This window comes from Echiichthys vipera (assembly GCF_963691815.1).
Source record: "Echiichthys vipera genome assembly, chromosome: 18".
Lineage (NCBI taxonomy): Eukaryota > Metazoa > Chordata > Actinopteri > Perciformes > Trachinidae > Echiichthys > Echiichthys vipera.
The window spans coordinates 8907135-8930153 of record NC_139843.1 but is presented as its reverse complement, the minus strand read 5'-3'; the positions used below and the strand labels follow the sequence as shown (position 1 = coordinate 8930153).

Sequence of the window (23019 nt, the reverse complement as noted above, 5' to 3'; positions counted from 1 at the left end):
AACATCACCTCTGTGAGACTGTATGTGTATGTAAAAATGACGGACGGATACCTCATTAGATTTGATTTAGGAGGTTTGGTATGCTATGCTTAGAGGGTATACTTTTACTGCTTAGTAGCAGAGCAAACAATGAATCTATCTTCTTGATCTGCACATTGTCAGTGCAGAAATATTACAACAGACAATGTGGAGCAGTGCAAATCATATATATATGGAGCAATTATAATACATAGCACAGCTCACATCCGTTGCTAAATCATGATTAGTGTCAAATACATTCTTTGAGTTTGAGGTGAATGCTCTCTTTCTCTATCTCTCTCTCTAGTCACACAGACACACACAGCTCTCAGCTGACCGGCCTCCAGCAGGAGGGGTGACTCTGTGAAAGGGCTCCGTCACACTCCCTGCCCAGCAAATGGACTGAGGCTTGAGGCAGCTAATGGCATAATGAGCCTAGAGTGACATTTCTGGCCACGGGTGCAGGGACGGCCCTGGACAGAGGCAATGCATGTACAAGCACATATACACACAAAACAAAGATGATGATGGTGTGTCCATATAGTCTCCATCATTCTGACACTCTCTCCTAGTTACCCAGTGATGTGTGTGAGCTGAGTGTGAACTGCCTGCTAATGCCATCTCCAGGCATTATATTTTTCATGATACCCTATTATTGGCCATGATGGCAAAATTAAACTTTTTATGTAACTTTATGTTACAACCTCTCGAATACATTGCATCCTCCTGTCATTTCAATGAGGGGAGGCAGCAAAGGAGAAGCTGTTGATGACGGTGGCAGGGGTATGATGTGGTTGCCGCCCACACAAACATGCACACAATTCGCTAAACTTCTGCTGATAACTGCTGGGCGGCAGGACCCATTTTAAAAAACACTTTGCTTTTTAGGGAAACCTTTTTGAAAGAAGGCGGTTGTCAGGGCGGTTGCCATGAGGCAGTGTGAAACCATATTTAAGGGCTTTTTTTTTCTTTTCTTACTGAGATTGGTGAGAAAGCTCGTCACAATTCTAATGTCAGTAGAATAAACATGAAGCTACAGCCAGCCTAGGAGACAGTTAGCTTACCTGTCTTTGTTTCTTGTTTGGTAACATAGCTGTGGGGAAATTTTAAAAAAGTCAAACCGCGTTGGTCTTTTTTTGTTTTTGAAATGTTAGATAGTAAAAATCTGATGAATTAATTTCTTTTAACTTATTAAGACAGTGACAGTCACAGTAACAGTGATGACGGACTCCAGGAAGTCACCGCTCACAGCCAAGAATGAGTGGGACCTAAAATTGTAACCAGTTGTTGTCTATGTTGTGCGTCATTAAACAAATGAGGTATTAATTTGCAAGATTCAGAGGTGACGGGGAGCAGAATTCGTTAACTTCAGACTGTGCCTTTACAGTCCCTATTCTAAGCTAAACTAACCAATGACTGTGGCATTATATTTAAACGGATATCGTGGTCATATATATCCTGAAATGTTGTACTTTTCCTTTAACACCAAATAATACTTAACACACAGTATAAGAATGTATACGATATATGAGTTTTTTTTAATAAATGTGAAGTGAAAAATATAGATAATGATCATCTGTAGTGATGAACCTACAGAGAATTGTCACCTAAATCTGTACTTCCCCTCTGCTTCACAGATTTAATTGTTTAGCTGTGGGGCTCGAAACTTTACTGTTTTGGTTCACTCTCAACGCTCTCATAGAAATACTTTCAGAGAAAAAGCTCTAGAAACCCACTGTTCATTATTAGCTCAGCAGCAAACAGCAAAAAGACACAGTTAGTAACTAGCTAGTGAACATAGTAGAATATAGAACACATCTAGCAGCTAAATAGCCAGATACTTCCTTCAGAAGTTGGTAGATCAAAAACAGAACTTCAGAGAGTGACTACATATGCATTCATCATATGGCAACGTGTGTTATCTACTCAGCTTAGCCCTTTTAAAATCTCATACTAAAAAACCGTGAGATTTAAACTGACATCACCCGGCTACATGACATTTGACAGCATGTATTCTCTGAAGCACGCACTCTGCAAGGCTGTTGCAATCTCCATCCTTGGCAGTAAGTCAGAATGCGGTCAAAAACAAGAGCTGAAAGGTTTGACAGCCTCCCTACATGTCAAGCTTAATGTATCATCTGTGAATGTTTTAGTTATAGATGAGTGGGGAGACAGTATTGTTTAGCACAGGTCTCAGAGCCCCTGCAGCCTGTGGAAACAGAGCTGCCATGATGTAGGCTAAAGGTACCATTTCTTCCTTTCTACACTCTCTGACCTAGATGTGTATGTGTGCATGCCCTGGTGTGAATATGAACTCCACGAGAGTGAATGTGTGCTGGGTGGTCCTGTGTGATTCATCGTACACACTGGCTGTGAGCCAATACCTTCTGCCTGATTCACCTGGGACGTTCTACATCTTCGCGAGCTTTGGTAATTCTGCTCTGACTGTTGAGAAGAGACACAAGAACTGGACCCCACACAGGGAAGAGAGAGAGTCGGAGAGCAAATTAAACAGAGAGACAAGAGGGAAGAGCCCAGATGAGCCGCAGAGTGTAGTCGGTCAGGCAGAAGTGGGCCAAGCTGGTGTTGCACTCAGGAGATGACACACATGCAGGCTACTCCAACTGACTGGAGAAAAGCCCTGCAGTCTCTATTTCTCCCTCTCGTTCACACACACACACACACACACACACACACACGCACACACGCACACACGCACACACGCACACGCACATGCACACACGCACACACAGAGTCCCATGAGTCCTGATTTTCAAGTGCTGCATGCTGATGTTGTGAAAAACACAGCTCAAACATCAAGCTGACTAAACAAGAATAAGACGGCTTAATTTGGGCGGGATGAGAGCAGGTGGGACATGAGGGTGACGCCGCAAAATGAAATGCCCTCAACTGATGAAGCCTGACTTTTGTTCCACCTCAAGTTCAAAGCGGTGAAGTAAACTGCATGTGTGCAGCTGCTGCTCTCTATCAGCGGCCAGAGATATACAGAGTTTAGGGCTGCAAGTAGAGCTGCAATGATTAGCCAACTTATCGATCGGTTGATCGTCAGAATATCAATCGCCAACTATTTTGATAACTGATTAATCATTAACGCAATTTTGTATTGAAGCCCAGTGTGACATTTTCCAATACCTATTCGTCTCTGGCCAAAAGTTCAAAACACAAACCAACAAACAAAGATATTAAATATATAATTATATATGGAAAAAAGAAAAACATGCTTCTATTTGAGCAGCTGGAGCCACCAAATGATTGGCATTTTTGCGCGATGAATTACAATTAACAACAAACAAATGACCAATAAACTAGTCATTTCAGCATTAGTAGTAATTGAAAAGGTGAGGCCCTGCTGTCATTTACATCCAAGTATATTTAGTATCATCTCATATTTGCAGAAAAAGGTTTCCACGAATAAAAAATGCAGGTGGGTTTGTTTCTCTGCCAGCCATTATAGCTGAGAAAATACAGTACGTGAGGTATTGTGGTCGCTTAGTGCGGGTCACGGGAGCCAGAGGACAATGGCTGCCTCCTAGGCACAGGTTAATGAAGCCTTTCAGAGGGCATCCGTTTTGGGCCTCCGCAGGTTAATTACAGAGCAACATACTGACAGGCAGCCAAGTTGATTTTATGCAAAGCAGACAGGTGAGAAAAACCTGGTGCATTGGTGCAAGCATGATTGTTAAAGCTTCCACATTTCCAGGGGGGAGGGAGCTGTGACCACTACACTCATAGAATCAGAGTGTCTAAACCCAGAGCTCCCGACCTTTGACAGTAGCTTTTATTTGTGCATTTCTGCCTCTGGTCAACTGCGCCACACTGACGGTTGCTATCTCTGAGTGTCACCTCATCTCTCTCTCCCCCTTTCCCCTCTCTCTGATGAACAAAAGGCCGATTTGGCCCCGGTGTCACCCTTTGTTTATGCCCCTATCATTACAGGAGGCCACCAAGCTGACATTTATACATTTTCATTAACAAAGCCATGCCAAAAAAAAAAAAAAATCAATTTCCCAATTGAAACAATAACAACCTCCAAGATAGGTACCTGTAGTGGCATGGAAGGATTAATGGTAGATTCACTGTGATGTTGGGGTGGAATGAGTCACTTAGCATGTCCACATCAGACTCTCACAAATAGGACAGGACAAAAAGTAGGAATGGGAATTAATAAGATTTTAGTGATACCAGTTCCATTATCGATTCTGCTTATTGATCCAATTCTTTGGTTGATTCTTGATCCAGATTTTCTGTAATTTCTTTTTTTAATTATAATTATAATAAATTACAAGCTGCGTCATCTTTAATCGCGTAATGAACCACGCTATTGACTGTTTCTTCCTCTTTCCTGCAGAGAGTTTGATGTCATTGTTTTGCAATGTGTAACTGTCAGAAAAACATGCTGCCATTGATAAAAGGAATTGATAAACTTTGAGGCATATGACTCCCATTTCAATTAGTTCTTGATTCCAATCCCTAGCAAAAAGTCTGTAAGCCACACAAACTTAAGAACAAATGCCTTAAATATTAGTGAGATTTGCCAAACCTTTTTCAAAGACATGAGTGGTTTAGGGAAACTCAGATTGTTTTTCTGCTACGGTAAGATAAACTCCATCTCCCTCATGTTAAATCCACTTCACACTTCCAGAAACCTTCAAAGCTGCTGTATTTTGGCCACAGTGGGATGGAAAAGGGGTCACATGATGGCTTAAAGTGATATTTTACTGAAAACATATCAACAGTCACCCCCTGCAGACATGAAAGGCGGTTTTAAGAAGTTTGTAGTTTGCTCAAGGCAGTTACAATGGACACCAACTGCGGCCCAGTCTCACACTGAAGCAGTATCAAATCCTCCAAAGACACTTTTTTGGAACTGCTTCTGCAATATACTCCTCCTCTCTCCCATCTGTATACTCAACGTATTCTGCATACACATTTATTCCAAAATATGGTAAAATATCCAACTAATCTATTAGTCAACAAAATCGTATGTATTTTTTAGTCGACTAAGAACTTCTTTGATCGAGGACAGCCTTAAAAATAAGAGGCAGGAAAGACTCCATAGAGGAGCACAAATGTGAAATACATAAGATGTGTGATTTTGCTTTGATTATTATAAGAAAAGTGACTAAAAGGAAATAAAATGAACAGAGGCACAATGGTTTGGTGCACTGTCAATAACATAATCCACTGCTATCTAACAAGTGAAATTTGCTCATTTTACAATCTAAGCTTGAGGGAGAACCTGGTAAACAAGACGCTGATACCACAACAACAAGGCATCATGGCTGCATTCCCAGTAATTGTACAACAAGGCATCAGACGCTCCTCGCTCTGACCAATCCCTGGAGATCAACTCCTGGGTTGTACAGCCAGGGATTGGGCACTTTTGGTCTCAAACGGCACCCAGTCCAGCCCCTAATGGAGCCGACTGATCACATTTCACAACAGGGCCAATGCAGCCAGCAGAGCAGAACAAGGCCAAGCTGGTGGCCCAGGGCCCAGAGGCCCACTATAACGACCAAAGCATGCTGTGCTGTTGGCAGCCTGGAGAGCAGGGAGAGCAGGGAGGAACCTTCACTACACATAAACCTCTTTCAGGCTAAGAAGCTAGCTTCAAGTCTCTCGTAAAATTATGGCTTTTTGGGCAAACGTAGGTCTCCATTATGTATATGCTCCATAATAACTATCATTAAAATAACATGACTGACCAGTGACATTAGGCATCAGGCGTACAAGAAAAAGGAAAAGCCCCTTTTCCTTTTCAACACTCGCAACACAAAACTAGCATAGAATTCCTACAGTCAGAAGTTGGCAGGACAGAAAGTTACAAATTTAGGAAGGGCGACTGAAGGCCTGATGACTAATGTGGTTTGTTTTTTTGAATCATTTTTTGCCCTGCACTAAAAGGGGGAAAATAAAATCAATAAAAGCACATTTTTTATAGACCGATCTGGCAGGAGAAGAACCTCCTGAACTACTTAAATGGCTCATAATTACAATACTAGTTGGTTTGTGGTTCATTAAACTGATTTGCATAAGGTGAATGTAGTACACTGCTCTTAAGAAGGCCGAATAAAATCCACACATAATATCTAACTATATATTTAAAGGGTTTTTTTAAAGGTCTTCTTAGATTATAAAGTCTAAGGGCGCAGTTACACTGTCCGTCCGTGCCGTGCCCCGTGCTTTAGGGTGCTTGTCCCCCCCTACCTCTCCCCCCGCGGGCCAGGCCCGTTTGTACTCACACTACCTGGGACTCGCGCGAATACTTATTGCGTGTCCATACGTCATGATGTCGTAACAAGTCACACGCATTGATGACGTCATCGCGATGCGTCGCTTTGTTTACAAATCTTTCCATAGACCTCAGAGTTTTTGTGTGTCTTGTCCGACTGTTTTTGAATATTTTCATCCGACCAAATCTGCAGTAAACACTCCACCTCCGCATCACACCAACGTGAACCTTTCTCCGCCATTGTTTTAAATGTCAGCGCATGGTCCGTCTTTTTTTTTTTCTATGTCCAAAAAGGCACACAACAAATGACGTCGGAGCAGCTGTAGGCCTCGTGCTTGTGCTCATGCTTGTGCTCTAACACGTGCGCACGCTCGTGCTCGTACATGTGTAAAAGCGCTTACAAAAGCCCACCTCTCCCAAATGCCCCTTGGCCGTCAATGAGGCAAAATGTGTAAATCACACTGGAATAATATTTTTTTATATGTATTATCATTTCAGGCTGTAAAACAAAAAAGGGTATCATGACTTTCTGTAGGCACTGTAACACAGCCCGTATTCAGAATGAGTGTCTTAAAGCAAGCGGTCAGAACTTGTAGATAGATAGAAGAAAGTGCTGCTACAGGACTGTTACAGTCATTCACCGGCTGCAACGACGCTGATAGCATAGATGTGGAAAACCCGGAATTGCTGACCAATCAGAGCAGACAGGGCTTTTTCAGGAGGGGGTCTTAAAGAGACAGGCACGAAAACAGAACGTTGACAGGTATATGACAAAAGTATGAGAAAAAAATGTGTTTTTAGAACATTAAAGCCTGTAAACATCTTCTAGTAGAAAGTCAAAAGACCAGTATGAACCTGAAAATGAGCATAATATGCGACCTTTAACTTTGTGCATGCTTTTCTTCTTTAATGTGATTGCATCAATTGTATACTGTTACCTAGTCGAACTACCATTGTGACTTTTACAGAAAGCCTCTGAGACTTATATTAAATACATGCATGCTAACGTAATTAAGTGCATATCTGGAAGGGGCAGCACACAGGAACACACACACAGAAAATAACAAAATAGCCAACAGATGCTTGGATGGTCTCTGGACCTGTAGAGGAGACACAGTTTTCCACCGGTCACAAACAGTCGCTGCTTTATTTAAAACTTAACAAAGATCTTGCCTTTCCCCTGTAGCAATCATTTCCACATAAAATCCGACCGACAGAGTTGATTTTTAAGCTTTAAATGCTGGTGATTTTTCTTTTCACCATGAAGCACGTTACACATCTATCAGAGTAGACAAACAAGTTACCCAGCAAAAGCTCAGAGAGAGTTCACAGTATGGAAAGAAGACAATTTTCTATCAGAGATAAGCAGATAAGTGTCCCCAGCTGGAAGTTGGGAGTCTGGCTGGCGTGTTTACCTAAGAAAACGGACTCTCACGCTGAACTTCAAATGAACCACATCTAATGCAGACACATCTGCCGTGGGTTTAAAATAGACACCGGGGCTGAAAAATAATGGATGTCAATCATCGTAGCTTAAGAGGACCGGTGCATATTATAGACTAACAGACGATATTGTTGCACACAGAGTTGCGTCAAGACAAAAAGATATTCTGCAATAATTATACATAACACCATGTACTGTATATAATACACTTAGAGGGAAAAAGAATCTCCTGAGAAACCCATTTATTCTTGTGTGTGCAACTAGGGCATGAAAGCAACTTGTTTTTGCAATTAACTCTTATTCTCCAAAGATGCCATTTAAACATCCATAAATTCACAAAAGAATACACAGAGTATATTCATGTTTTACTTCAAAGTAGATAGACTGCGATGTGACTGTGTACTTCATAAAGTCTAAGGTGTTACAGCAGCTGTTTGTGCATAAAGAAATGAAAAGGAAAGTTCCCATCAAGAAGAGGATAAGATAACGCTCCCTCTGTAATTTTCCATATCATTGTTTGTACATGACAGAAAAGCCATGAAACCCAAGAGAACCATGTGTTGTATTCACAGATCATGACCATCACTATCTGTAGCAGCAAATGACAGTGAGTACAATGACAAAAGTTGTCTGATTATTGAATCAGGGATTCAAGTTGAAGTGTGAACGTGTGAAGCAACATTAAGTCAAACATCTGCAAACATCTCTTTGGCAATAGGTCTCTGAGGCAAGTTTAGTGTGTCAGGTGAAAGTTGACCTGTAAAAACCCAACTCATCAACAGAAGGGTGTACTAGGCCTGTCACGATAACACATTTTGCAATATTGCGGTTTTCGAGACAATTTTTAACTGATACTGGCATAATAATGCATGTACACCCTTTAAAATGATATAAACATTTATTTGTAAAGAATAACTTGAAGATATTTTAAAATATCTAAAATAATTTATAAACAAAACAACCAAAAACAATAAATAAAATGGACTCTCAGTCTATTTTAACACATTGGCGCGTTTAGTTGCTACTGTTTTACAACAAATGCGACACACCGGCTCGCTGGTTCACTGCGGTCATTCGATTTAAAACCCGAAGTGCTACCACACGGCAGCTGTGTCGTTCAGCTTTCAAACCAATTCCATCTTTTTTGTATACCTCCAAATCTCAACTAGCATGCCCTCTAGCTTGCTCCTCACAGAGCTCTCCTGCTGCACTCTGGGTAACGCCAGGGGTCCGCCTCCCCACTCGGAGACCGTGCGGCTGACCAGTGACTGACACGAGACAAGACTAACTCGTTAACTCATCATTAGAATGATGATTAGAATTGAGAAAGCGAGAGGGGTCAGTGGACACCGATGCACCGGAGTAAAAAACTCTTGCCCACCAGTCTCTTTGATAGAGGGACGGCAGGAAAACAAAAAAATTGAAATTACCATGGCTTGCAAAGTTATCGCAAGTTAAGTAGTTATTGCAAGCTTAAAGATATCATGTGATTAAATGATTTATTGCTTATTGTGACAGGCCTACTACTGAGGTCTAATTTTGACCAAAACAAATCTGCAATGTGTGATAGTCTGAAGGAATCATCCGCAATGAAGCCCATGGAAACTTAAGAGAAGGGTTTAAACTCTGTTAAATATTCTGTCTTAACATTTGTCAGCTGCGAGCAATGACCATTCTGTAAAATCTAACCTGAGAGACTAACTCTTCCTCCTGTACAGGATTTTAAAGCATGTCTTGTCAATTGTAAATACAATAACATTGGAAATGACAGCAGAGTGCAATACTTGTCAAATCCTCAAACAGGGTTTCCCCCAGCGGCCTAAACTGACTCCCCGCTGGGCTTAAGCATCAGGCATTTTTTGTACGTTATTTTAAGCTAAGATCTGTTTAAGAAGTGACAAACTCCTTTAAGGAATAACTCGCGAGAGTAATGTGTGAGAGACAGAGAGAGAAAAAAATCTATGATGAGATAAGCTTTGCTGTCATTTCTGCTCATGCTTCCAGACTATCCTCTCTGGTGCGAGCGTGGGTGTGATGGAGAATATGAACTATATACTAAGTTAAGAGTAACGTTGTGAATGTAGCAGTGCAGTAAAGTTTTCAAAAAACATACTTTTATTTGTCCCTTGAGTGGTTAAGTCAAAAGGTGGACCGTGGGACAAGTCACTAACATTGTAATGACGGCAAAAGTTACATAGACTTACTTTAAAAGATAAATGTATCATCTGCATAAAATATGGCCACTGTCACTACAGTATCAGCTAAATGCAGTATCTGCCGGTGCCAAATCGATTGTCGATCCGCGGATCATTAATTAATTAAAATAATTTGTGTCGAGCTGACATAAATTTACTCAGAATCTAATGATTGGTATTTTGAGAGCTCTTGGACTGTTCAGAAAATATGAGCTACTCCTACACATATGCTGCACAACACATCCAGGAACATCTCAATAAATAGGCAAGAATACAAGATATACAATACAATATACAAGATATTATTGGTAAAGAAGTAAAAGTTTTGGGCCACCAAGATTATGACAGAGCTCAGTCGCACACTATTACCCTTTATGTCATCTTTTGAATCCTTTATGTTCGCATTAAACATTACATACAAAAATAATTCAGATTTGTATGGCCTTTGGTATTTCATAGCAGGAGATCCTCCAATCTACAACATCCATTTTTAGTAGGAACAGTAGGAGGCGATCTTTCTACAACGGGAAGCAATGACCCGTGATGGTGGAACAGCCACTCTCCGTAGGAAGTCCCACGTCTCTCTTCCCTCCTTCGCCTTACCTCCTTGTGATTAGAGGAACATCTGCAAACACAGACAGTCCTCTCCACTCTCCTTTTCATATTTTACACAAGCAAAATCCAGGAATCATTACCCAACATGAGCTCATCATTAGCACATTCATAATTCAGTGTAATGGATTATGTAATTGCTCCATTAATCAGGGGAGCCATCCCAGCATACTCTCCTATGCATTAGTTTAATTATGGGAAATACCTCCGTTAAAATAGATGCTCTGTTTGCAAAGTCTCTGTTTGGCACTGTGGGAACTCGTGCAGACCGAAGTTTAGAAGCAGCTTGTATAGCCCCAAGTCCTTGTGGTACACCCGCAGACAGCTCTTCAATAAAATGTGTCATGGCAGTAGGGCAAAATAAAAAAGTAGGCAAAAGGGCAAAAGCCTTTCAGGAAACAGTTGTCAAGCTCAGGCGTCACTTAAGTCACATAATTTATTGACATTTACAGGCAGCGTCTGGGTGATGAATATTCCAGTTCCATATGAAGCTGGAAGCGTCTGAAACAGATTAAGACACACAGAAATGGAGGTACATGTCATCTGATTCCAGCAGCTGGCATGACTTGTGAGGGCTTAATCCAACAGTGTCATCAGCTATTTGTCAAGGGAAAGAGATAGAGGGCTCTGTACCTCTGCCTCCTTACTATTGTTGGAAGCTCAGTATGAGAGTCTGCTAGCTGCAGTCTTTTAGTTTGAGTGACATTTGACAAGCAACACAGAAAGATACTCAGTGTATTTTGGTCTTTTCGTCCTTGTTAAAAAGGTCAGTTACAGGTAGAGCCCCCTGTGCACTCATAAGTGCGCTGAGTGCTGACAAGAAATAACAGCCTTTGTTGAAAAAAAAAAACTGTTACATAAGATAAATCACTCCACATATACAGAAATTGCAGCATACTTATTGGTTATTTTCTTGTCTGCTTTCCTCCCCCAGATTGTACTTAAAAGCGATTCCTTTCTTTATTTTACCTCGTTTCTGCACTTGGATGGAGAGCAAGAGAGCCTGAAAATTAATATGTATTTCATAATGCTATATAGTCCAGCATAAACCTCAAATCTAAATGAGACCCAAATGATTGGTCCCTCAATCACTACCTACACAAAACAAACAACTAAATGGTTTGTGGTTACTGTCAAGATGTTGGCAAAGCTTCACAAGGCATGAAGCCTGCTGCCAATAATGCAGCCTGAGCCCAACAGAAAGACACACACAGAACAAAACATGGCAAAAAATGGTTTTCCATTGTGAGAAATGCCCATGAAAAAGAAGAGCTTACGTATTCACCTCGTAGAAGTGACATTTAAATAAGAAGGAGCTGTTTTCTTCCTCGATCCCTCCATCCTTCCATCCCTCCCCTTCAATCCGCTCCCTCTGTGCCACTGTAATTTGAAGCTGTCGTAAACAAATCCTCCTAACAGACCTTTCCAAATGTCAGGTTCCGTCAAGCGGGATGAAGGCCTCTGAAAATCAGGCCCCGTAACTATTGTCAGGAAAACAGTTTGAGCACACATGCACATTTATGGGCAGTCCCCATTCACTTCTCACACAGTTATTATAGTTATATGAGAAGGAATCCAGGACTGACTGAGCTACTGATGTGACACTTTTGTAACAAAGTATTGCTCAATATTAATACGTGTTTATTTTTCCACCCGGTCCATTTCTTCTAGACTGGCTACTGTAATGGCATAAAATCATCTCTTAACTCCTCAACCAAATACTGCCTGAACATGTTGTGTACTCAATCAAACCAGTTCTACCACCGGTGCTGCATCTGTCTCCTAAGCCTGAGATTGGTCTGGAGAAATGCTGTTTAACAAATGTAGAAACATGTCACATGCCACTTGCCATGACAGCTTTGTGAAGAAAAGTCAATCCCAGCACTATAGCACTGATTTCTACACATTTCCTTAACAGATGTCTTGCCTGTTTATTTGAATAAAGTGACACAAACTGGTTAAGCCAGTAAAATGAAGACTGAAGTACCGACTACTGTAAATATAATAAATGTTATTTTTTTCAACACAAAGGTCCCGTTCCAAACCCCCAACTGCTCGGGGCGCCGGTCACTGGCAGCCCCCTCGCTCTAAAATCTCTCCTGGGGCGGCAGTAGCTCAGTCCATAGGTGACTTGGGAACAGTAGGGTCGCTGGCACTGCCGAGGTGCTGTTGAGCAAGGCACCGAAACCCCCTGCCAGTGACCGGCTCGGGGCGCCGGTCACTGGCAGCCCCCTCGCTCTAACATCTCTCCTTAATTGCATGTTTAGTCCTGTCTGTGCATGTGTGTATTTCGGGCCTGTGTGTAACATGATTAATAATAAGAGCGAAAAAATTAAATTTCCCCGTTGCTGGATAAATAAAGTAATTCTTCTTCTTCTTGTGACCTTTTAGACTGGGAGAGATGCACCAGAGACTGGCCTGGAAAAAAATGATAATGCTGGACAATTGTCATAAGGCCCGCACTTTGTACAGGGTCAAAAACATTTACAGGAAAACAAAATGTCTTCCTTAAATCCAAGCAGAAGCTGCACAGAAAGCTTGGCATAAGTCAGAGACAATACTATGCATTCAATAACCTCTGGTACAAAGAAAGTTAACAAGAAACTGTTAGCAGAGTGTGCAATCTCAAGAGTCATTTTACTGCCCCGAGTGTGAGTGAATGAGATGAGGAGAGCAAGGGAAGCTAATCAACTTCTACTCTTCAGTGGCATTTCATGCACTGTCTGCCACTAGTTCAGTGTGCACAAAGGGCACCGAGCATCAATAAGTCAACACGCTGCTATAGCAGGAGTGGATCCAGACTCCTCAGCCATGAAAAGAGAAACATGACTTTATAGCAAGTGCAAAATGAAATTAATTTTGCAGATGGACTGCTTCAGGGATACAGAGTGAAGTTAACGTGGTGAGCGTACAGAAAAGTTTAATTTAAAAAGAAAATCTGACCCCTACAACACGACCCAGTATGGATTGAGCTGCTATATTTGCATTTCTTAAGACACAGCTCCTGAGTACAAAGAACGCTGTCCTCTTGCTGCACCTTGTATAAGAAGCTGAGCCAAAAGAGATGGTGGGCGGGGAGAGGGAGGTAGAGAGGTTAGAGGAGAAAGAGAGAGAGTGCTGGAAAAAAAGCCTCTTTTCTGCCATTTCATTTTGAAGAATTTTGTACTGCCATCTTCTAATCTGTGCCATTGTGTGCCATTGCAGCTGTACTACGTGTCACCATGTCCAGAAGGCCGACTGATTTTCAGCCCCCCCCCCCCCTTCCTTGTTGCTTTGCATCAGGCAAAGGATCTAAGGCTTTAATATGGCTGCCAGTGAGGCAACAGCCATTTAATAACAATGCAATAGTTCCTCACAGCAGTAGTCCAGTGTCGCTCACACACCCCGCCGTGTGCAGATGGTACATTGTCTGTGGTTTCCGAAAACATTCTCCTTCCTGAGATGTTTTTCTTTTCTCCCCCACAACACACACACTGCCCTTTTGTCAGCAGTATTTAACTCTCTTCTTGATAGAAACAACATACAATTTCTCTGCAGCCTTATTTCTGCCATTACTGCCCTTGTCTTAGTTTGTAACAGGTCAGCTGAGATGCCCCCCCCCCCCCCTTGGAGGTGATCTGTGTGTGTGTGTGTGTTTGTGTGTGTGTGTGTGTGTGTGTGTGTGTGTGTGTGTGTGTGTGTGTGTGTGTGTGTGTGTGTGTGTGTGTGTGTGTGTGTGTGCGTGCGTGCGTGCGTGCGTGCGTGCGTGCGTGCGTGCGTGCGTGCGTGCGTGCGTGCGTGCGTGCGCGTGTGTGTGTGTGTGTGTGTGTAAGTGTGTGTGTTGTTGGCGTTAAGCCTCTTGCATGTGCCTCACAGCCTCCCGCAGTGGGGGACATCTGGAGGAGGCGTTACCGTATACACAGAAAAAAGAAGAAGAGTTCAGGCCTGAAATATCATCCTCCAAGGACATAACTGGCTTTCATTAACACACAAAGGGGGAAATATGGCGTTGGAGAATTATTCAAATCAACATGGCTAATGTTGCCATAAGCCAGTCACCTTGCCAAGTTACCCTAAAACTAATTCTCTCTCTATCAGTGGCCCTTCCCCTGACTCGCCGCTGAGAGCAATTAGTGCACATGAAAATGACCGGTAATTCAGTGTAAGGAAAAAGCTTCGGAAACAAAAACGTAGATGTTCATTATGCGCCAGCAGGGAAGAGCCTCCTCTTAATAGAGTGCCAGCCATAAACATCCCTCATCATCACTGAGCTTGCCATTTGATCTCACCTCTGGGGGTTCTGCGCTGGGTATCTTCATTCATTTCTTCTGTGTTTCACTGTCTGTTTACTCAGTAATGGACTCTGCCCAGAGAGTTGTTAAGGGGGAACAAAGTGAAAGTGCTCGACACTCTGCTGTGGTGGTGATTAACGACTAAATTAGAAAGCAACTCCAGGTCACCTTCTTTGACATCGTGATGGATGATGTAATGCAAAAATGTGATAGCCTTTGTTATAGGTGAGCTACAACCTGGATCACAGGTGGAGCAACGTGATGTTGCATTTACAGTGATTATCAACTTTACTATGAATCTGTAATCAATAAACACTACACTGTAAATAGCAGCGGTGAGATAATAAGCATCACACTGATGAGTGTGCATACAACTGTGTCCACCACTGTCTGTAAAGCCTTAGTTAGCGTTGCCCTAGTTCAGCTGTGTATGCCCCATCTCTCCTGTCGCAGGCGGTTTACAAGACTGGGAACGAGGGTTGCCATCTGTCCCACCTCTATGGGGTGCACAGAGGGACGTTTTGCACAGTTTTGGCATGCCTGACTTCCCCTAATGCTGCACAAATGTTTAGAGACATTACATAAGCAATGAGACCTTCACTAGGGTGGAGAGGGAATGGAGATGGATAAGTGCAGAGAAGGAGGAGAAAAAGCAAGAGCGGAGGAGAGATTAGAAAGTGTGCGGGAACAGACCTTCATTCTTCTATCTAACCGCATTCAGACAAACAACAGCATTACAGGGCTGCATTGGTTTTGCTGTAGGGTACAGGAAGAGCAGAAAATATGAAACAAAAGTCCATTTCGAAAACCTCTGAAATGCCAAGACCCCACATGGGGTGTTTTCACACCTTTGAGGCAGGATTGTATAACTCTGAAAAGTTTCCACTGCCGCAATAAATTTATCTTACATCTAAATTAATCGCAAATTATCCCAATGCTGCAGGTTACCTAGTTAAGTGTGCTTGCTTTGATAAAGAAGTGTGTTAAGAAGTCGGGGCAATGCACTGCGATAAAAGGTTTCAGGAAGAACCTTTGTTTTTTTTCCATAGCGCAGTTGTTTGTCAGAATACGCCTTAACAATGGCTCAAAGTGGGAAGTGATGGGTGGAAACAAACCTAACTCCAGCTCTGCATCAGACTGCAGCTGTACTGTGAGAGGACACGATCTGAAAACAAAATATAGAGTTCCCTTTCTGCAAGGAAAGGTGATACTGAGCTTCATGAAATATAGCTTTTCCTGAAAACCAGGGAGAACAGGAACAGGGACTTGATGCACAGAGCAATGACTGCACCACAGCCAAAGACAAGATATGTATTGTTTTTGTGCAGTGTGTATGTGCATGTAAAAGTGGGAGGGTCATCCCCAGCAGAGTACACAATGAATGCCCTGGGAGAGGTTTTAAATGCTAAGACATGTTGCAACGGACACCAGGAACAGCATTTGTAGGCAATTGTCTCCTTGCTCCTTTCGGAACAAGATGAGATTTCACCGGGAGGATAAAGCAGCCACCATGACACAGACAGGCATGCAAATAGAAAAAAACAAAAGAAGGTAATTCCATTCCTTCACATATTCACTACTCTGACACGACAGCAGCAACATAATAAGCAAAAGTGGAAAACCAATTTACAAGGATGCATACGTTACATGGATGCCTAAATTTGTTCTACCAACAGCCCAACTGTAAAAACAGCCCACTGGGCATGACACAGTGCATGCATCTTTACAGCCCCACTAGCAAACCTAATACTGTAGAGGAAAGCTACTAACATTTAAGGGCCAACAATTACATTTTTTTTCACAGAAAAAAAAAACTTTTCTCAAATGTTAACAGTGTAACACAACAGCATCTTGTCCTATTGACTACTTCAGTACATTTTCTCCACCTCAGACATCCCATTTTCTATTTTCTAATTTTAGTAAAAGGGCCTTGAAGTTTGAGCTTATAACTCTGTCTTTGCACCACATGACCACCTTGACGCTGCTTTGTCTCTCAACACTCTGTTGTGGCTGCTGGTGTGAGCGTGTGGTCGGTTTATGTTCAATTTAATCCCATCAACTTCCAGCTGCTAATCATTTTTGTCAATACCGGAGCCAATTGTGAATCGACAGTGAGACCGACATCTCTGAAGTGTGCAACACTGAATGGGAGAAGTGATTGTTAATGTTTTAGTGTCCATTGAATCATGACTGCTGTCGGTTTATTCTGCCCAAAAGTACAAGCCGCTGACACAGAGAACCATCCTGCTGATGGTGTCTAGGATTATAACAATGTGTGGTTGAGCTTGATAGAGAATGCTGGGCTCAGTATATGTTTTCTTTGGTAGAAAGCTAAATATTTACTTGGGGCACACAGGTTGCACAGAGGTAAAATCCTCACCTAACAAAACAGAGAACAACCTACAACTCCGATATACGTTTGTCATTCATTCTAACAATGTGGCAATTTTTGCAGGGAAAAAACAGAGGGAATCGGTGGTGGATGGGATCTAGAAGATTGGGGTGGAGGATTGTGCACCCTCCCTCATTGTCAGGTGAAAAGACGTCACATGGCTTAGGACACATGGCTGTCTACAACCTCCCCAGGCCGTCAGTGGAGTAAGCTGAGAGCAGAGACAATATTGGGGAATTGGCCACACCAAATTGGGGAAGAAAGGAAAAATGACTACAGGATTAGCTACGATTAAAGTAATAGTAAGAAATAACAGGTCCGGGCAAGAAAAAAATCCTCTCATGTCACTGTGTGATTGGGCTGTTCTTAAGGCCCTGTTACAGCGATGGAAAAACATAATTCAACATAATTAATAACCATTATTTTACAAGTGTGCACAGCCGCTCGCTATAAGTCTGCCGCCTATTAATGACATCGGCAAATTATTTCAGGTTCTAACTCTGAATGTGTCAGAGAAAATCAGCAAGGAGACTGTCGGAACACGGGCAGGTAGCTAGGCTAACGTTGCTTACATGTTTAAGGTGGTGGGTCATGTTTGTCGTGGACAAAATATAAGCAAAGTTTTTCTTGCAAAGTTTGCATGTGAACATCATCCTTGTTCTTTTCAAAGTGAAAACAGATTTTAGACGTCTTTCCCGATATGATTGGCTAATAATTATTAACTGTCTAACTGAGATGTGAAGGGACCTGCCGTCTTAACAAAAACAAACAGTGACATTATGTTGCTATATCTGACCCTTCAAATTAAAAGCCCTCCAGTCTTTTACACCAGCTGCCAGTCACCTAGATTTTCACTTAATTTTGACAAGACAGGGCTCCAAATGTTGTTGTTATTTTTCCTGCAACCAATGGACTAATGAAATTTTGGTTGGTCAATGATTTTTTGGTCAACCAGTGCTTGGACGACTATTTGGGGGCAGCCCTAGAATCCACACTACCCCACAAAAGTCGAATATGCATACATTTTAATTCTTTTAATTTGCACATTTCTGCTGGGATTATTTGTTATTGGAACACCCATAACGTTCAGGGTTTTTGGATAACCTATTAATATCTTACAGGACTTACCAATTGTCGATGATTTCAGTCTATGTAACTTTTTTTGTGAGGTCATAATCTAGATGCTGGATCTGAAAAGCACTAGTGAATATCACTTAGATTTTCACTGTACCATGAAAATCAAATGGTGCCCTTCTTTTTGATGTTATGGCAGTCATACAAGCCCTGCGATCCAGACCAGGTACATTTGGAGAGCTTGCAGAGACTATACTGCAGAAAAGTGTACAGACAAGTGTACACGTATTGACTTTGTCACTGACCAGTATCCACTCATCAGTATCAAAAACATGGAGCGGTCTCGTAGAGCTGATGCAGGGTCAAAACGCATGCGAATCTACTGCATTACATGCCAGCAATGAGGTTTTAAAGTTAAGTAAAATGACAGTAAACACAGTGGAAAGGAAATGCGACCACCCCCCCACGAAAAGCCTACAGCCAACCCACTTGCTGACCTCAATCACTGATATTATCAATTGCTCATATTGCATACTGTGAGGTTTCCTTGTACTTCCTTGTACAAATGTATCCGTTAGTGGTGCTGTATGGAATACTGTATATCTATGAATACATTTGTATTACATAGAACTTACCAGAAAAGGAGACAGCCCAACAGATTCATTAACTGAGCTGATATGCAGATACAAGAGGATAAGCTGTAGATACTGTGTGATAAAGTGGCGGGTACAGCAGGCTTTGGCCGTCTGAGCAGCGAGAGATCGTGCTGCTGTCATCATGGTGGTCCTTCTCCCTCTTTCAAAGCCTGCCCTGCAATTAATGATGCACAATGTTTTTCCTGGAACCACCCCCTATCTTGTGTTGGCGCATTTATATGTATTTATGTATGTGACTGTGTTTTAACATGCTTGCATGTACGAGAGAACACTAATTTTCTCTATGGTGCACCAGAAGGATACCCACAAAATTTGTATTCAGTAATGAGACGAGGTCTGGGAATGATGGTGAATTTGTAAGCTCTGCATCATCTCCCATAGTTCCATTGAGTAGTCCTGTAAACACTTAAAAATGCAGTCAGTAGTTACGGCAGCCCCCTGCCCTCAGCTCTCATCAGGCTAGCACATCTCCAAAGAAACCAAGGGCAGGAGAGGAGGCGATATTGCAAATCACATTACGGGACATGAAATGAATCCACCCTCCCCAAACATTTGGCCTTCACACAGTTTAACCTTGAGACTGCTTTTTAGTCCCTTGCACGAGGACTTAATAAACCCCCCTCCACATCCAAAAGAGCAGGTCTGACATTAATACAATGGCTCTGCCGAGGTAATTATTCAATAGGATCCTTCACCGGGCTGATGATATGTTGTAATTTCAATTCACTTACGTCTGTTTCATAATGTAATACACAATTGAGCTGGGGCACTTTATGTCCCAAAAGACCACTTCCTCCTTAAGATAATAAAAGCCTTTTGTGCTTGCCTTTGAGAAATCCTTGGTGGATTATGCGAGTGTGGATTCGGGAGCACATCAATTAATATGCATTAAATGAAAGAGTATTAAGTTGTAAGAAAATAATTAATAACTAATTGCTGTGCTGCCGCTTTGCCAGACGACATCATACCTTAATGTTAACAGGACTGTCTCTGACATCGCCAACTGTGCAAGAGTTACTTGACCTTTTACATGGCTGAAAGACAATGCACTTCCACTTTATTACATGGTCACCTCAGTCTCCCCCGATACTAATGTAGAGTGGTGCAAGATAAAAGCACAGAGTGGCTGTTACATAAAATACAATAATTACAGAAAAAATCCTTTCTGCTAGCCAACACTGAAACCACATGAGGTTCAGTTCTACTAGTTTCAGCCAGAATAAAGTACATCTGTTTGTGTTAGAGAATACTGTAGATCTCTTATGCAAGCCCTATCGCTGGATCTTGTCCCTTTGTACGGCATAGAGAATAGCGCTGGCACAGGGTTCCACTTTCCCCGTTGCCATGAAAAAGACGTTCATGGCTCCAATTATCCTTTACCCCTGTGTAGCTCCAGAAAACACAATCGCTGCTACTGTCAATGAAATTATAGCAATGGGGAAGTAAGTGATGACAGGAGGAAAAGCTGATACCCCCCCCCCTCCCAACACACACACACACACACTCTTCGATGTGCTAAAAAGTGAAGATGAAGAGTGCCTCAGGAGAACAGAGAAGCAAAGAAATGGGAATGACAAGCAAAATGTTTCTTTGAGATATCTTTTCAATATACCATTTCTAAAGGTTAGAGAAGTTTCGAAGGCATCAGAGAGAGGCTGAGTGATGGTACCTTCAGGGTCTACTCACACTATCCATTTGTACCATGCCCAAGCCTGATTAACGGCTATTGACCAGTATGAGAACAACTGTTCTGTGCTTTAGCACAGTACACCTACTGGCTGCAGCCCGGTTGAGAGAGGTGGACTTTAGTAAAGCCCGATTACACATGTACAAGCATGAGCATGCACACGTACGAGCACGAGCATTGACAGTGCCCCTGATGTCTGAATATATGCAACTGTTCCCTGCAATGGACATTTTAAAAAATATATCGCCGAAGGGTTCAAGTGGAGGAGTGTTTACTGCAGATTTGGTCAGATGAAAATATTCAAAAAAAGTTGGACAAAACAAAGGGGGGGGGGGGTAATGGCGTAATAACGAGAAGCAATCGAGTCGAGGCCCGGATCGTTTCAGGTAATGTGAGTGGAAGCAGAACTGGGCAGTGGGGGAGGAGGGGGGGCAATCACGCAGGCAGCACGGCACAGATAATCTGGGCCAAGTGTAGGTGCGCCCTTAGTTGCTGTGAGAAGCGAAGATACTGAGTAGCTTCAACTACAGCACTCGGATTTAAACAGATTCGTTTTGACTACGAGCGATCTGCTGAAAGAATTACTGTCTTGATCAGTATACAGTTCTACCTCCACAGTGTTTTTTTTTCTTTCAAAAATCACCCCAGCTTTCAGCTAAATCAATTTTGCCTTTGGTTTGAGATAATGAGCATGTTCGCTGGGCTTCAAATGAACACCGCTGCTCTTGGGCTCCTCAGCTCAACATAGTCACATCATGCAGACACTTTTGAGGGATGCAGAAAAAAAGTTTTATCCTTCAGAGACCAATTAAAAAACCCATATTCAAATTGACCTAAAAAGGCACACAGTAAGGCATTCATTTACAGTGCAGCCCCGTCTATATAGCTTCACTCGCTATCACATGCATCCCAATTGTTTTCAACTCTGACAAACAAACAACCTCATCGGAGTGGAAAGAGTCAGAATAAAGGAACGTATCTCATCTCTGCAGGATCAAAGACTATATCAAGAGGTTGTGAGCACACATAGATATACTTATTTTCCCACAACATGCGCTCACTCTCATTCAATAGGACATACGTAGAGGCAAGATTAACCAGCTCAGTAGCACAGTATGCATACATTAAATGATCCTTATAAAGACCATGGTGAATATTAGATCATTATCATTACTATCTCTGCTGTGAGAAAGACTTGCTACAAAGGAAATAACTGCACAACAGATAGAGGGGCATTCGCTTCATCTGTTGCCTTTACAATAATGTAAATATTGGAATGAAATTGTATAACCATAATGTATGTAGTGTACATGTGCGGCTATATTTATTATTATGATATATTATTGATTACTTCCATTATCTATTACCTCCTTAATTGTTTAAAAGAAGAAGACATCATTTTACATGCTGAGGGGGAATTCAATGTTTTCTCTCTGTATGTGTAAATATTACAAACACAGGCCTGAAATACACACATGCAAGCAGGATGGAGATATGCAAGGGGGCTGTCCATTGAAAGGCCCCCACAGTAGATGGGGGTTTGGTGCCTTGTTCAATAACACCTTGGCAGTCCCCAGGTGAACCAACGTCTCTCCAGCTTCCAGTCCACCTCACACAAAGGACTTGAACGAATGACCCTCAAGCCAAGTCCCTACAGGCTTAGCTGCTGCCACAACTTAGTGTGTGAATTTGTGAAAAATCACAACTGCCCATGGTCCAAGGTCACATCTTCTCGTAGCTTATTTTGACCAACGAAAAGTCCAAAACCAAAATTGTATTCAATTAGCAATGATATGCAAGAGACAAAAGCAGCACATCCTCACGCTTAAAGAGGTCGGAACCAGCTCATGATCAGCATTTTAGCTTGATAAATGACTTAGTTAATCAATTAGCAAATTTGCAGATTAATTTTCTGCCAGTCAACTATTTGAGCATTGAAACCTATTAAGAAAACACACTCCGAATGAAAAAGAGAAGTTCAGGCAGCTTTTCAACCAGTCAAAATTGTATCCATGACATATTTGGTACCACGGCCCAGCGGGTATGCAGGGAGAACTGTGAAACATGCTCTGTCTCGCTTCCACAGCACTTCCAGGGAAGCTGCTCCCATAAATCCCTTCTAATGGTCGCTGGTGAGGGAACTTTTTAACACAGAACTTAGCAGCCACTGTTATTCACCCATAGAGTGAGAGTCTTGGGATGATGGATAGTAATAAATATTGCACAGGGCTAACAGAGGTCCCCTCAGAGACGTTCAATTGCCTTGAGTGATAGGGTGCTGCTCGGCAACACAGGAGAGGATGGCAGAGGGCAGGCTCTTCACGGGGTCGACTAACTGAGTCTGTTCAATTTCCTCTCTGGAAATACGACAGTCCCCATTCTTTACGATAACACAGACCCACAATGGGGGAAGGTAA

General features: G+C 42.2%; 1 protein-coding gene across 4 annotated transcripts in view; it reads right to left on the bottom strand.

Annotated features, from left to right (window-relative positions):
- The window catches only part of ctbp2l (C-terminal binding protein 2, like), a 93498-nt gene that overhangs the window by 68089 nt on the left and 2390 nt on the right, over nucleotides 1-23019 (bottom strand). The gene's annotated exons all lie outside the window — the stretch shown is intronic.